Below are 17,465 nucleotides of genomic sequence, written 5' to 3'. Positions count from 1 at the left end.
ATTTGTTTTATGCCTTGTGGTGATTTCAGTAAAAATATCCACCATAGGCTCATAATGAGTAGCTCCAATTGAGAACATGTGTCACTTGTGTCACTTGTGGTGACCTTTGTGGTTGCAAATGCTCAAAATATAACTAGTCACTTTTTCTCTCTTTCCCCGCACCCTCTCCTTCCCCTCCCCTCCCCTCTGCCTTTCTGCCTCCCTTTTACTCCCTCCCTCTCCCTCTTCCTCTCCCTCTTCCTCTCCCTCTCCCTTTCCCTCCCTCACTCTCTCCTCTTTGCTAATAGATCCAGATGTACAACCCTCAGCTACTTTTCCAGCACCATGTCTATGGCTATGTGTCTCATGAGGATAATGGGCTAAAAATCCAAATGTAAGCAAATCTTAGTTTAACGCTTTATTTAAAAAAGTTGCAAGAGTCATGACAACTTCTCACAACAATAGATTGATTAAGACATGACTCCAATACCCAGGCTAGAATTTTAATCAGAATGGGGTATACTGTGGAAGAAGTCATCAGTTTGGAGAATCAGGGCAGGAGAAGTTTTCTTTTTGGGGGTTAAGTTATAACAGGAGAGAGGTTTCTCCTTGCTAATGGGACTTCTGTGCTTCCCAGCATCATACACAGAGCTCTTGAAATTAGGTCCTCATATAATTCAGCCCTAAGCTGAAGAGTTAAAATACTGTAGTAAAAAGTGTCTTCCCAAACAATGAAAAAAATAGAGAAATCAGGTAAGTAATACAACTGTAAAGTTGAAGCTAAAAAGATAATAATGCTTTTAATATTTTCAGTCTTTCATTATAACCAGTACTGAATATAGGTAGACACTGAGTAACATTTACTCAATAATTCCTGTGTCTACTTAGCCACTACTTAAATGTGGTACATAAACGTACATGAATCTAAAACATACGTGAACATAGATATGTGGTAAAATAAGAATAAGACGAATATTTACCTTTAATATAGTTTTGTTCAATTTTGTTTAAATATAAATAATTTGTTGAAGTACCATTGATTAGATAACTCACTAATCCACAATTCTGAAAATTACTGATAAAGAATTCCAGGCTTGATTTAAATATATGGGTAGATTTATAATGCAAAATAGTATATCTGAGCTAGATCTCCAGGCTTTAGAGGGTAATGACACATGTAATAAGTGTCTCATTATTTATTCATTAAGTGATAGCAATCTTTTTCTCCTGAATTTTCCCAACATGCCACTCCAAGGCATTATTATGGCTTTTTGTAGAAGGTCTGTTCTTTTGTTAGCATGAAGTAAACCTGTAATAGGTGGGTGTATAACAACTAAAACAAGAAATTGAGAAGCAGACAAAGTTCGTTGTAAGAGTTTTTAAATTGTTATACTCATTTGAAAATACCCATATAAATGCCGTTAGGGAACATTTTCACAGTAGAGATGAATAAAAAGCAAAACACAGGAAGTAGACACTGAACTCATATCTAAAAGTTGTTACAGATGACAGTCTGTCTCTCATGACCAGTAAGTAACCAAGAGAAGCATGATGTAATGATAATTAAATCTCACTTCTCTATCCATTTATACTTCTCAATAGATAATTCTCTTTACGTGTTTTATGCTGCTGAAAGACTATAGCCATTTCCTATAACATCCTTTGGGAAGGGTAACATTACAGAAAGAGTACTTCTAAGATAACTACTCTGCCAATTCTTAGGGATAAAACAAATGTTAGGCTTTAAATGTTGAGGAAGAAAATGCTGTAAAGATAAATAAGAGGGTTTGCAGCCAGCATGAAACTGCCACGTTGACCAGATAAGAGAACAGGCCTCCAGAGAAAACTTAAGTGTCAGAATAATAGCCACCAAGAGAACCTCTGCCTATCTCAGAAATAGGCCCTCCCTAGACCATCCCTGCTGTTGACAAGAGTGGAAAAGATTGTTATCACAAGACCAAGCCTTGTGATTAAATGCAGAGAGTAGAAGCAGCATTTACTTATCCCCGCAGCTCACTCTGCTCAGACCACTCTGTGGTCTTGGGGGTCCACTTTCTGCTTTCACTTCCTGGGTTTTTAAAAATTATTATTATTACTGGCTCTGTATCATTCTGTTGAGAATCCTCTTCTACCTCTAGCACAAGCAGCAGCTGAATACAGAAGGATGTGGGAGGAAGGATATGCCCATTCATGACATTAGTGATGTAGAAGATGGGTGGAAAGATTAGTTAGCATTTAAGAACTGTTTTGTGATGAAAGGAATTTTAAATTTTTAGCATGTGTAATTTCAGAGGAAGGTAGTTAAGGGCTGTCGAAGTCGCTCCTCTTCTGCTGTTTTACTAAGCAATTATTTTAAAGATTAGTCATGAGTACTTGCCATTATAATGTAGGTCTTATTAAAATAAATACATTCCTAAATTATATTTCATATTAGTTCATATTAGTTAACATGACTTCAAACTCCTTTTCTCAGCTTAAACCTTAGTGTGAGATCAGTAGTTGTGAAAATAAAGTGTAAGCATTAAAGAGCAGAACTAACAACTGGTTGACACTAAGGGATGATTACTTTGATCTGTAACAATGAATAATTTGACTTAGAGTTTAATAAGTATAGTGACTGGAAACATATCTCCAAACTTTTAACTAGTTAAAACTTAAATCTTTGAACTTATCCTTGTACCCACAGATATGGGATGATTTCACCCCAAGTCAGAGAAGCATCTTTAGGCAGCAGCAGAAGAGCATCACAGAAAGCCACAACTAATCAAAATGCAGAGAGCACTAATGACAGGGTACATAATGAAAACTTATATATCTACAACACGAGCCTTACTTGCACATAAAGTTCAGGGAATGTTGTTGAAGAAGAAAGAGAGATTGTAAGAATCAGAGGACCACAAATTCTGTTGTGAGATTGTGCCTTCAGCTATGATAGGAGAGAAGAAACAATAAAATCTCAATGACACAGCAGAGTGGTCATGCCCTAATAATACCAGCAACTTATCAATAGTAGCCACCACAATGTGGATAGGGGGAATATTACAGGGTGTCACCAATAGATGTAGAGCTACACAAGTGTGTGTGTGTGTGTGTGTGTGTGTGTGTGTATTTAAAGGCCATAAATTTGAGAGAAAGAAGTAGGGCTTAGTTGGTGTTAGTGGAAGGAGAGGGAGTAAGAAATTAGGTAAAAATAAATACAAGTAATGAGAGGCCTCCTGTTAGGCTGACTGGAGAAAAACATGTCTGCTTTCATGTCGTTATGAGAGAAGAACATGGAATTTGCTGTGGTGACTTGACTGAATTCAAATACATTAAACAGGTGGAGAGTGATATTTCTTGACTAGAATTTCCATGTCTAGAGTATAACACAGCAGTCATGTAAAGGGAAATATCAGCTATCACTAAGTATTATCATGTGGCATTTACAAAGAGTACACATGAAATTGTTTATAGGTAATTAATAGGGTGGATTACACATTTACTAATGTCATGTACCAGAGTATTTGAGTAGGTAAGTATAGTACGGCATTAATGAAAAAGCTGGAGCAATAAAGATTTCATTGGTGTGGTTACTCTTGTATAAACCCATACATATCAAAAAAAAACTCCAGATAGCTATTTCCCTCTGTTGATATTTTGAGAGGCTTTACTTTCTCTACAAATGTGTATCTGTTTTCTTACTGATACATGTTACTTTTATAATAATGTAAAGAGATGGGTTGTGAGTATGACTCAGTAGTGTAAAGCTTCTGCCATAAAAGCATGCAACTTGATTTCATATTTTCAGAATTCATATATAGCTGTAATTGATAGGTTTGGCTACTTCTACCCAGGATTCTTATGAGGACATTGAAGGTAGAAAAAGGGTAAGTCCAAGATGATTGTGGACCAGATAGCTTGCAAAATGCAGCAGAAAAGAAGAAAAAAACAAAAGTGGAATTCCTGTCTCAGAGTGAAAGTTCCATACACACACCATGGCAAATGTGTGTTACCCTTTACACACAAATGTACACAAATGCATACACATATACATGCACATCACATATATACTAAAGAAACTTATAATTTTAACAAGTCTTATCACTGGATGAACCTCAGTTGTTTTTTTTTAATGTTAAAGTTCCCTAGAGTTATTGTGCAGCAAGTATAGAGTTATGGGAATATTAGTAGTAAAACTTGTTATGGTGCAATAAAGAGTTACCTCACAATATTTGCCTTGTATGCTTAAAAACTGATAGCAGGTTAAATTTTTATGTTATATAGTGTCTTAGGGTTTCTGTTGCTGAGACAAAATGAGTAAAAGGGTTTATTTAGCTTAAATTTCCACATGGCTGTTCACTACCACAGGATGTCTGGACAAGAACTCAAGCAGGATTGGAACCTAGAGACAGGAGCTGATGTAGAGGCCATGATGGGATGCTGTCCACTGGCTTACTCCCTATAACATCCTCGGCCTGCTTTCTTATAGAGCCCAGGACCACCAGCCCAGGGATGGCACCACCATGTTCTGGGTCCCTTCCCATTGATTACTAATTGAGAAAATACTTTATGGCTAGATTTCCTGTAGGCTTTTTTTTCTCAGCTGAGGCTTCTTCCTCTCTGATGACTCTAACTTGTATCATAGGAAACCAGTCAGTTCAACTGACCAACTGGCAACTTGATACATAAACACATCACTACTAAGCCAAAACTGTTCCTTTCTTATTCATCCCCAAGACGTCATATTAAAAATTAAATAACTCTAAATGTTAGTTGCACAGTCTTTGCAAACTCAATCAAATTAAAATTTCAACATCTTTGAAATATTCAATCTCTCTAAAAATCCAAAATCTCCTAAACGTTCAATATATTTCAGCTTTGGGAACCTATAAAAGTCAAAATTAATTAACTACCTTCCTCATGAGGGAAGAACTAGGGCAAAACCTCAATCTGAACCAAGCAAAACTAAAGTCCAATAGTATAAATAACTCAATGCTGAATGTCTGAGATCCACACATGGTCTTTTGGGTTCCTCCAAACGGCTTGGGTAACTGTGCCAACTCTGGACTCTATAGCACACATAGCTTATCTTTTCGGTTCTGGCTGACTCCACTCCAATGCTGCTACTGTTTTGGTGGTTTTCCCATGGTACTAGCATCTATAGAATGATGGGATCTTCTGCTGCAACAAGCTGCACTTTTCCCCGTGGCATCTCATAGACACTCTTCACAGTGCCAAACCTCAACACGTTGGCCATAACCCCTTCAGTCCTGAGCCTTCAACTGACACTGAGGCTCTGTCTTCACTGATGGGCTTTCCTGGCCTTTCACAGTGCCAAGCCTTAGCTCTTCTTCGTGTCTCCTTCATGCCTTTAAAACCAGTACCATATAGGTGACTACTACACATTTCCAACTCTGGCTATCCACATAAGATACAATCTTGTTCATCTCTGGAACACAGTTTCTCTGTGCTAAAACAAACAAACAAACAAACAAACAGAAAACCACCATCACCAACAAAAACAACAAAACCCATAACAACAACAAAAACCCAACAACAACAACAACAATAACAAAACATTTCTAAAATTACACCACAGAGATGCTGACTTCTACTTAATCACTGTTTCTTATCTGTAGCTAACCAGGAACAATTGTCCGAGTAACAAAAAAGTTTCACTTTAGTAGCTCTGGTATTTCATTAATCACATATAATTGTTCAGTCCCAGCAAAGAAGAATCACATAATGTTAAATCAATATACTAAAGGGCCTTGATAGAGTCTTTAATCGACTTTCTGAAATCTCACAGGCCAGGCCTCCACCTTCTGCATTGCCCTCAGCATTCTTATCTTTCATGGTCCTACAGAACACCCTTTTGAGTTCTTGAAACTCAATGGTTCTTTAAGGCCAAAGTTGTAAAATTTTTCTACAATCAGGTTTGTCACAACAATACTCTACTGCAGGTAGTAATTAGTATTAGTTAGGGTTTCTATTGATGTGATAAAATACCAGGACCCAAAAAGCAAGTTGGGGAGAATGAGCTTATTTGGCTTATATGTCCGACACATTGCTGTTCATCACCAAAGGAAGTCAGGACAGTAACTCTAGCAAAGCTGAAACCTGGAGGAAGCAGCTGATGCAGAGGACACAAAGGAGCGCTGCTCACTTGCTTGCTCCCCATGAATCTGCTTGCTTTCTTATAAAAACTAGGATCACCGACCCAGAGACCCAGAGATGGCATCACTCACCATGGGCTGGGCCCTCCAACATTGATCACTAATTGAGAAAATGCCTTACAGCTGTATCTCTGGGAGGCATTTTCTCAACTGAGGCTCCTTCCTCTCTGATGACTCAAACTTGTGTCCAGTTGATATACCAAACCAGCTAATACATATTGCTTTGACTGTAATAAAAATATGCCTTAGAGTCCTAAGAGTGTAATCTTGATTTATTCTTTTAACAGGAATAGTATTAAACTGATATCTGCCTTTAGAGTAAAGCAGTAGTAGAGAAAATGTGGAAAATTGATCAGGTGAGCAATACCACTATGTGAGCAAACTTTGTAGCAATAAAAAAACAAAGATTAGACTATAAAGGAGGACACTTCAACTGCAACCCCTTTTCTGGGTAGGTTGAATATTAACAAAGTAATAAGCAAACATAGGGAACCTCCAGCCAAACACTCAAATATATGATCCACATATGGAAATTAACATCAAGAGAATACTTTAATAGAAGAAAGTATACACTCATAAATAATTACATCTATAATTTGCAAGTAAGCCATGTCTCCTTAATTCATTCTGCTATGTAACTTTAGTCAAGGCCATGCTAACACTGTTAGAATGGTGTTGACTTTTCATGCTGCTTGTCAATGGTATAGTTGCATATGAAGTAAATTAGATTTCCATGAAGGATATTTCTTTCAGTATGCAGATGTCAAACAGGGTGATGAAATGCTCTGTTGAAAGGAATCTGTCATATTTCTCCAGAGATGTGTTATTTACTGTTATAGGTAATGAATCCCACCAAGAAGCTGGAGGGTGACATGTAACTGATGGACCTGCGCTACCAGCAGCTTCACTGCAAACTTACTGCTGTTTTCTTCCAAGAGATGTCAGTATCAAGGCATTTATATTGTACTCTGATTTTACAATAGGTGTCTGTGAATTTAAATACACACACACACACACACACACACACAAATGTTATGTGCTTTATAGATAAATAATCTGTAACTCTTGTTTCCAAAGTAAATTTGTCTTATTGGTTATTATGGTGTTTTGAGTGAAAGTGATGCCCAGAAGTGTCAATTGAATGCTTGTTCTCCAGGTGGTGAAACTTTGAGTTTTCAAAAGCCCACTACAGCTCACTATAGCCTATTAGCCCCTCTCTCCTTCAATCTAATGTGGATTGGATGTAGGCTTTCAACTACTACTCAAGCACCATGCCTGCCTGTCTGATGCTAGGCTCTCCATCATGATGGTCATGGACATAGACCTTGAAACTGTAAAACTCCAATAAAGTCTTTTTTTCTGTAAGTTGTCTTGCTCATGGTATCTTATCACAGGTATTGGAGTGTGAGTAAGACAATTATATAGACAAAAGCTATTGATGAAAAATTGTTTTGAGAATACTTGAACAAATTGATCAACTAATTTGGGAAATTGTATTTTATGAAATTATGCTAATTATCCTCAGACATTCCTTCCCTGTTACTTTTCTTATCTCTAATCTTTGTAATACTGGGGTTATTATTTAGTGCCCCCATGCCCATCTTTCTAAATATTTACAGTCTAGAAAAATAAAGAAAAACTCCAGATTGCCTCCAACTCCAGGTTGGATCTGACCTTATTCTCATGATGGGAAAAAGAAATGACAAACACACATTCAGCAAATCAAGGATCACATGGGTCCTTTGCGCAGATGGAGATGCACAGAATCTCTTGGAAAGTCTACACATTTCGTATATATATATATAGTAGGGTCAAGGAGGTAGATTAGCTAATCTGGATAGGGGGTCTGTGTAAGAGAGCAATGGTCAGTTGCACCATACAGGATGATGAAGCTGTTGTTAATATTTTCTACAGAAACTGTAAACATCTGTACGTATACCAGAGGAAGGCCTTCCTATTCCCATGGGTCTGAGGCATTGGCACTTTTGACATGAGTATACTTAGGTCAACAATACACATTCATATAGGACTTCATCTCCCTCCCACAGAAAATAAAATCCAATAACTTTCTCATTAATAACACTTATGTGTGCTACAGCCAGAATCCCAAACATAATGAGGGATTCTACAATGGCTTCCAGTATAGCCCAAATGTAGGGTCAAAGCATAATGTTGCCTCAAGCTACATACACAGACAACTAGCACAAGAGGGCATATAATCACTAGCAGGCAGAAGTGTTTAGATTTCATGTCCACACTTAAAAATTAATCTGTGGATCCTATATTTTCAGTCCTAACTATTTCAAACTTCCATGTATGTAAAGTCGAATTAATAAAGGTAAAAATGAAATATCACTCTAAATGGAGTTTTATGTGATGTTTGTTTTTATAATTGAAGCAAATTAGCTTCCATGATAGAGCTCACTATTTGAAACATTATTGTCAGAGATAGAAAAGTCACATAGTAAAAAAATAAACTATTGGATCCTGCCCCAGGTGTACAGGAAAGAGGTCAACCCATGAGGCTTTAAGAATGACTTAGTCAGGTTTAAACAGATAAGACTTCAGAGTTTCTATTTAACCTCACAAAGCTGAACTTGTCAACATGCTAAAAGTGTAAAAATTTAAAAAAATTAAAATACTGCTACATGTAAGATAATAATCAGAAAACTGAATGAAAAGAGATAGAAACCAGTGAGAAATGACTTACTGCTGCACTTTGAAGTGTAACAAGGAACAACATAAGGAAAGAGTTGTGATTTGGGTAATAGAAATGATTTCAAACAAGCACATGTGGGTTTGGAAACAGATAACTAGCTCATAATTTATACCACAGACTCTTATTTTTTAGTATATACATGTCATATTATTAATTCTGTTTTATCACTTTAAAAAAGTATGTCAATGAAAATATTTTTACTGAATTTAAGTTTTATAATTATGCATACCTCTGCTTGTGACCTGTATATAGTTAATATTTTCTTTTGGTTATTTGACTTCTCTTTTCCCATTTTTAAGAAAGACACCTAGAAGAACCAATTTGTGTAGTCTTAATAAATAGATCTTCTGAGGCCACCACATTGAGTATTTTTCTAATAAGAAGCTCATTTAGCTAGAGAGTTTGCCATGATTAGATAGCACAGAATTTTCCTGACATTGGAAAATGGGCATGTATCATCTATCCTTCAGTGGTTTTGTGTCACATTATTGGAACACAATTGCAAGTAAGAGAGTAGGTCTCAGTACAAGAATATGAAGATTCTTCAGGATTCACATCCATCATAGATTCTAGAGATTTTTTTCTTTTAGCAGCTAAATAATCTTTTCTTAGGACATACTTCCTGGGATCTAAGGGTCTCCTCTCAAGACACACCTCTGACACCTCCTACCTTTTATTGACTCACTACTTTAAAGGACAAGATTTCAACAAATGAAGACTTGTGGCAAACCACATCCAAACCACCACATCTTGATTCCTTGGTCTTGAGGTAGTAGTTTCTTGTCTTTTGATATCTGGTGCCCTTTTTTTAAGTATTACCATCCAAGCCATGTTACCATGTTACCTGCTGGGGCCATTGCTGGTATATTTTCGTGGCTTTATTTTGTGGTTTTCTGTCCCAAATAATATCCTTATCTTTGTAGGTCTCAACTGATCTCTTAGACCACAGTTGAAACTTATGTTCTTCCATAGCAGTTTAGATGCAGACAGGAAGGTCACTGCTAATTCCAATATTTAAAATAAGTATTGCCATGTAACAGTAAAAAAATAAAGTGTAGCTCTCCTGTTCTTATACACTGAAAAGCAGTTTGCCATATCCTGTTCAGATAAATGAATGGTATGGGCCTTCTTTCTTTCTGTATCTGTCTTCACATTGAAAACTAGTAATATCTCCACTGAATTTTGACAATGATACTAAAGCTGTATACTGAAAATGTCTTTTAAATAAATGGCGCTATGAAATTGGATAGCCATATATCAAAAGTGAAATTAGATGCCCATTTTGCTCACTAGCTACAAATGTCTGCTAAAAGTGATTGAAAATTTAACTTTGAAACTACTCAGAAAAGGAGATAAAAAAAACCTTTAGAATATTTGAATTGGTAAGGCCTTTATTCTGTTAACAAGATTCTAGAAGTGTAGAAAGTAAAAGAAAAATGAGGTACCTGGTACCAGGTCAGACTCAAGACCTTCTGCACATCAAAGGGGATGGAAACAAGGTAAGGCTTGGAATACCTGAGAAAATAATTCTGATGAATGCACATAGACACCAAAATTTTAGGAAAGTAATTGAATAAAAATGAGAGATTATAGGAAATCCAATTTATAACATAGCTATGGCAGGTACAGAATATTAGAATTTATGTAATAATATTGTGTTCCCATGCTTCAGGTTTATTAGATGTGTCTTCATAGTTAAAACAGTACAGTAGTTGTCCTAATAAAAAAACTGATAGTGTTTTACATATTCGCAATTCACCAGAAATTCTGAATACTAAAATATTTACAGACAAAAGTATATATTCAAGTATTTCATCCGGTTAGTTCTTGTGACATTGAAAAATTTGCAAATTACACAAAATTCTTTGTTTAATAAGCAAATGATAAATGAATATTGCTGTAGGGCAAGTGAACTGTGCTGCCAGACAAAAGAACAGGTAAGGTTGAGTGAACTTAAACCTTGTAAATTGAGAATGGTAAGAGTGGGGGCAACTCTCTGCCTAACTAGCTGCTCTGGAACATGTAACCAGGATACTCCACTGAGAACCGTGGCAATCAGTTACAGCATAAATACCTAGAGTTCCCCATGCTAATGAGGTATCTAGATAGGTCTCTAGTGTTCACCGACGGACACTCCTTCCTGCAGATGGTATTTAATCCCTCTTTCTTCCTGAGTAACTGTGTACATTCATATCCATCATCAAATAAAGCAGTTTGAAAATATAAGCAAGAAGGGGAACTGGGAAACCTTTGGCTAAAGAGTTGCTCTTAAATCTCCAGAAGGATTTTTCTCTTTCAGCCCCTTCTTACTGTGAGCACTCACTCAGAATCAAACCCATTTATACTCCTGTCTTAGGCTCTGCCTTCTGCTTTTGGTCTGGCTTATGGCTGCCGTGAGGGGAAGCATGAACCCTGTGGTCCCCTGATTCCATTCCATGCAGTAAGTCAGCAGTGCATGCGTAGACATGAGACTGTCCCAGACTCCACTGTTTCCAACTCCGGGTTAACATGGACTGAGAACCCCCATTAAGGCCCTTGCTCTGCTTCTCCTGAATGGATGGCACGCCAGCAGCAAGGCGAACATGCACTCTAGCACGTTACTCAGTAAAACCTCTTAGTTTATATGCTAACTAAAAGGGAACAATGTAAGTCTTCAAGTTCTCCACCAATTTCTGATAACTCTAGAACTAAATTTTGGATGAAAATAATCACAGAGACCACATTATTTTTATTGGATTGGAAGTTAGCTGATCCTTGACCATGTCCTGATCTGTTTGCCATTTGTTTCACACACAAAAACTGAAGCTGTTGCCACTAACAACTTAGTTCCTTAGGAAGATTATTGAACGAATGGATTCAGCTTAGTTTACCCCTACCTGCTTACCTCTTTGTTTTTAATTCAGTCGTCTATTGCCTTAAGAAGTGTCAAAAGCTGGTACTTCCTGGGACATTGCCAATCAGAATTTAAGAAGTCACACAAACAACTTACTACGGCTCATTCTTCATGTTTAGGTGCCAATGAAAGATTCTTAAATTAGTTCTCATTGATTTGACTACCTTACTTGGTCAAAGCATACACACAATAAAAATAGCTTAGTATAAAATATAAGGCCTTTGTATTGACAAACACCCAGTGTGTTTAGATTTATGTTGTTTTACTGTCTTAATGGCCGTTAGAATTTCATCCTTTAAAAAAAATATATCATTGTACTGGGGAATTGTGAGACTGATGTATTGCCAATAATCACTGTGATTTTCATAAACCTCTGGTGCCCTTCATAGATTTCTATTGACAAATATTTAAATTATATATAAAAAGGACCAAAAGGATATTAAATGAATATTTAAGTTTGTATTTAAAATTAAGTAAATGTACACTCACAAGATGAAGAGAGACGTAGAACAAGAAAGGTTTCAGATGAGAAGGAAAATATTGGAAGGAGAGCAGATGTGAAAGTGCTTATGCTCCCAATTGCTTCTTAGTACATTCACTGTGACCATCTTACCCTTGTAAGATGGTTTTAAAAAAACATTTTAGTGTTCCTGATGTCTGATGTTTAGAAGATGGAGTTTTATCCGTGCAGGACCATGTTAGCCTCAACTCAGTACTGCATGTGTCCAGTCATACCCTTGCCTGCACCTGAAGACTCCCAATGTGAGACTGTTGTTCATTCTGAAAGACTGCAAGTGCTAAACAGAACAAGAACAAAATGGTTGCTTCTCAATAAAGCACTTTCAAAGAATTAACTGCATATGTAGATATTGTGTATATGCTTGGGTAGCTGCTTACAGAACAAACTACAAAACAGTTATCAGAGTGCAAAGTTGAGAAATTACACTGTATAATGAGTTGTCATCTAGAAAAGATATAGAATTTGTAAGATGAAGACTGGATGAAACAGAAAGTGTTACCATTTTATTGCATCAGTGATCTCACAAAGTACAAATTATTTTACAGTACAAATTATTTTAATACCCAGTGTTTTTGGATTGGCATTATTATCAGTACCACTTGGGGTTATTATTGAAGCTATTGATACTAGCCATAGAATGCATTAATTGTTATGGTTTGTGCCCAGAGGAGCCTCCACAGACTCAAGTTTCCAGCATTTGTTACCGAACCTGTGGTTCTAATTTGAAGGCTATGGAACTTCTACGAGGTGGGACCTGGCATGGAAGTAGGTCACCAGGAAACTCAGGTTATTTCTTCTTTGTCTGCTTCTAGGGTTTCCCTACATAACCAGTTGCTTCATGATTCCACTGCCATACCTAATTCATGGTGGCATTCTGAAACATGTCTGAGACAGTGAGGCAAAAATAAACCTCATCTCCCCTGTGTATCACTCATAGTAGTATTAAAGAAACCAATATAAAATTTAAATGCTAGAATTAACGGGTGTTGAAAGATGATTTAAACTTCAGTTACATGAAATCACAGGCAACATTATCTGCTATGTCACATTGTTAGTATGATGAAATTTAATTCTTATTGCAACTATTTAATGAAAAAGTCAGCCCGGAATGTTCATAATTGTAGCCTGCACTTATTCTTCTCATTCTTGTGAAAGAGAATTATCAAAAGAAAAAAAAATTCAATTCACATTAGGAATGTAAAAATCATTAAGTGTTTCAATATTTTTAAAAACATAATAATCAAACTTTATTTTAATTTTATTAACTAATGGTTAAATATTTGACTCCATATTATTTACTTGAATATTAGTTAAATATTTCAACTCCTTAAGATAGATGAGCTCTTTGCTCTATGATGACACCAAGTGGCCAGGAAAGGGATTAACTTCAGGAATTCATTAAACTCTCATAATTTTGGAGTAATATGATATTCCTTCACCTTCTCCAGGTATTAGTTAACAGCAGAAAACATGTATGTGAAGAATATTTGGTTACTGTTTATGTAACTATATTAAGTGAAGAACTATTGGTCTAAGAGCTTCGGGTGGACTAAGCTGCTCTGAACTGGACACAGGCTGCCATTCCTAATATCTGTGGGCTGTTCAGTTCTGCTAAGATTGGTCAACAGATCTCCTTGAGTGATATTTAACACTTCAATACTGGAAGGGATGTCATCTGCGATGGAAGCTCCAATCCCGCAAGGTCCTTCTCTTATGTTCTATAAACCTCTAAGAGCCCAGTGCCACACTTGAAGTCTCTACATTTGCAGTGAGACTATGGCCCTTTTGTGATTCATATTAAAGAACAATTCTATTTCTGGAGATGCCCTTCTACTTTCTTTTATTTACACATACCTTCCCTCAGTCCTAGTCTAACAGTAAGATCTATTCAATGTGAATTAGCTATAGCTAAAATAATTTATTGATTGCCTAACAAGCAAAGATGTTGGTGAATTAATATAATTTGTTTTTCTAGATGCCATCTCAAAGATATATATTTTACTTGTTCCTCTAAATGCAGGTCTCAAAAGATAGATTTCATATAGTTCTGTGTAGTAGAGGAATTAGGGAGTGAAAGTGAGAACAGGCACCAAGAGAGTGACAAGAAGGAAAGCTTTTTTTCCTGCTATTTAGTTTATTAACTACAGGTTTTATAGATGAATGAATCTTCACATTATCTTTTCTATTGTTCAGTTTAAATGGCCAACACCAAAATGTCTTTATATAGGACCTGATTCTTTTGCTTAACCTTGCATAGCAATTTATCATCAACGTCCAATAAGCCAGCAGCAACAGCAGCAGCAGCAGAAGCAATATATAAAGTCCAACATTTTGTTGAGCATTATTTGTAGTAAAAATGCCGAAAATACTCAAAGCCAAGCTTTTAATTGATCTTCCTATTCTCATTTCTTACATTTTCTTGTACATACTTTAAAGTTATACCAATAGTTAGGAATTGAATTAGATAACTCTTTTAGGAAGCCATGCATCTTTATGTTTTTTTTGAACTAATCAAGAATAATCTATAGCTCGTGAGTGAGTATTCCCAGAAAGAAGCTGTGTCTGCAAAGACTGATCGATTCAATCCTATTGCAGTGATGTAATAAGGTTGGAATATTGCAGATCTAGAGGATAATTACCTTATATTAGGCTAGCTTTAGGCCCCTGAATGCATTACTTGCCAACCTCTGTGTAATACCTAACATCTTGTGACTAATAGAGTAAACTTTATGAAACCAATGAACTTAACAGACCATTCACTTCCATAAACAACAAAACAACGTTCAGAATGTTATCAGATAGCTAAGACTTATTGAAATGTCTCCTACACCTTTTTTCTAATTACCTCTCTGTTCTATCAAACAATGTTTTAAGCCAGCATTTCCTTATTCTTTAAAACTATAAAGTTTCATGAAACTGCTTCTGAATTGGAACATGAAATTCAGGATAAAGTAACTTTGTTTTTCCAGGTCATAGTCAGTCAAAATGACTCCAAAATTAGAGCTTTTTTGTTATCGTTACTGATGTTTGTGTTGACTATATAGTGATCACTAATGTCACTCCTATAAATCTGGAATTGTTATTTAAGAGCTTTCCACAGATCATAATTCAATGTATGTGTTCAAAATTTGCTACTAATTAATATGTCTGAACATAGAAGACATAGCCCTCTCCCCTTCTGTTGCTATTCAATAGAGATTTTCTGTAGATATTTTCAAGTCTGATTTGTTTCCTGATATGGGAAGAAGTCTAGCAGGCAGATTTATAAGAGTTATTGGATCAGTCAAGTATTCTGTATCCTATTCACATGGTATTTTTTTGCTTATTGAAGATTTGTTTTCAATATTTTTAATTATATGTGGCTTATTCTTGTCATTTTTGTTAAATTAATCTTGGGAGCTCTGGGTTGTTTTTTTTGGGGGGGTGAAGATATTTTGTAATTTCTGTATTTACATAATATGTTGATTGTTTTGCCATTATGAAACATTCTTTAAAATAAGAAAAAAGCCCATTATGCAGATGAGAAAACTAGATGACATTAAGGATTAGTAAGTTCCTCCAAGTGTAATTTTACTTAGACCTTTAGGCCACCATTTTGAGTTCCATAATCTCCTTTCATATTGTATTATACAGAGTGTTAATTCAAATCACACTACTATAACCACAAAGTATTCAATATAGATGTTGATCTCAGAATTATTGATATATTATGATTTCTGTTTTTGAAAACCTTGGAAGCATTCATGTTTTGAAAATATTCCCAGTCGTTCATAAATAAAGCAGAGCTTTAGCAAGAGAAAAATGAAATGAAGAAACTGTAGTCACATATAAACAGTGAGACTGGAAATAAAGATAGCGCAAAGCCAGAAGAGGAAACGTGGATTTGGAATCCAAAATATATTTTAGTTTTCAGTACAAAATATTTGAGGTATATTTTCCCTATTAGTTTTGACATCAACTTCCTTTGCAATAAAAGCCCTTTGCTATGATTAAGTTTGTAGCTGTTTCTATATTTAACTTTTTTTCTCTCTTGTAATTCAAGGGAATTGCTGTCCTTACTCTACTTTATGGGGATATTAAATTGGGCTTCAGTTAGCACTTCAACTCACTGATTGTATTGTGTGAGTAACTAAAATGCCTTTGAGACATGAGGTTTACAAATGATAATAGCCAAATTACATTTACTAGATAGTCCTAGTGTGAATAATCAACTTGATGTTATTCCTGCAGACAGGTGTCTTTCACATATGTATGACATTCTCAGCATCTATCTGAGTAGCTCCTGAATAATTTACTTTTATGGCTTTCAGTTTCAATTGGATTTTATCAGCCTAATGGCTTGGGAAATGGTTATGGTTAACAATAATTCAGAACTGACCTTTTCAGAATTATCTACTTTTTCATTGGATTCACCAGCAAGAATTCTAATTGAAATTGTCAGCAACAAAAATATGTGCACCAGCAGCTGCTGAGTGAGATTTTATTGCTATTGTTATTACACTAGATAAATATTTAAGTAGTTAAGAAAATCATGGCAGGGGAACAAAATATCCATAGAAATATGTCATTGTATCAATATAAAAATGTACAAATTAATTGTTGTTTTGAAAAAAGCCTATGAAAAAACTTAAATAAAATTGCTGTGACATGACAGGTGCTGAGTCTGCTGGGATGTAATAAAATATAAGGAGGCTGAGACTTTTATATAGAAATTGGAAAAAGTCGACCACAGCCTCAACTCTAAAATGTATCTTCCTATGGGACTTAAATTATGTATCACAAAGTAGTTAAGCCAATGTTAGGTAACTTACCTTCCATGGGTTGTAGGGAGAAGGAGAGAAGAAAGGAAAAGGGATAGAGAAGGGTCTGGGTAAATGAGAAAGAAGAGCTCACAACATCAAACAGCAGCTACAGACATTAAGCAGTTAAACTTTCTGATACAGTTTAAGAGTTGAATATGATTTATAATATAAAATAAGAACATTTTTTGAAACTGCACATTTTGATTCATAACCAATTTCCTGCAATATCTGCAACTGAAATCAGTATGAGTTTAAACTACTAATAAGGACCCAAAATATTTTATGTATTAAAACTATTTGATGAATCAAAATGTACAGTACCTGTTTGCCACCACTACTTGCTATTTTCTCTTTAGGCACTACAGAATTCTAAGATCTAGAAGCTGGTCACTTTGCA

The sequence above is a fragment of the Grammomys surdaster genome, unplaced genomic scaffold (genome assembly GCF_004785775.1).
Source record: "Grammomys surdaster isolate TR1022 unplaced genomic scaffold, NIH_TR_1.0 125708, whole genome shotgun sequence".
NCBI lineage: Eukaryota > Metazoa > Chordata > Mammalia > Rodentia > Muridae > Grammomys > Grammomys surdaster.
The sequence above is the reverse complement of the archived record's forward strand: the minus strand, read 5'-3'. Positions refer to the sequence as shown.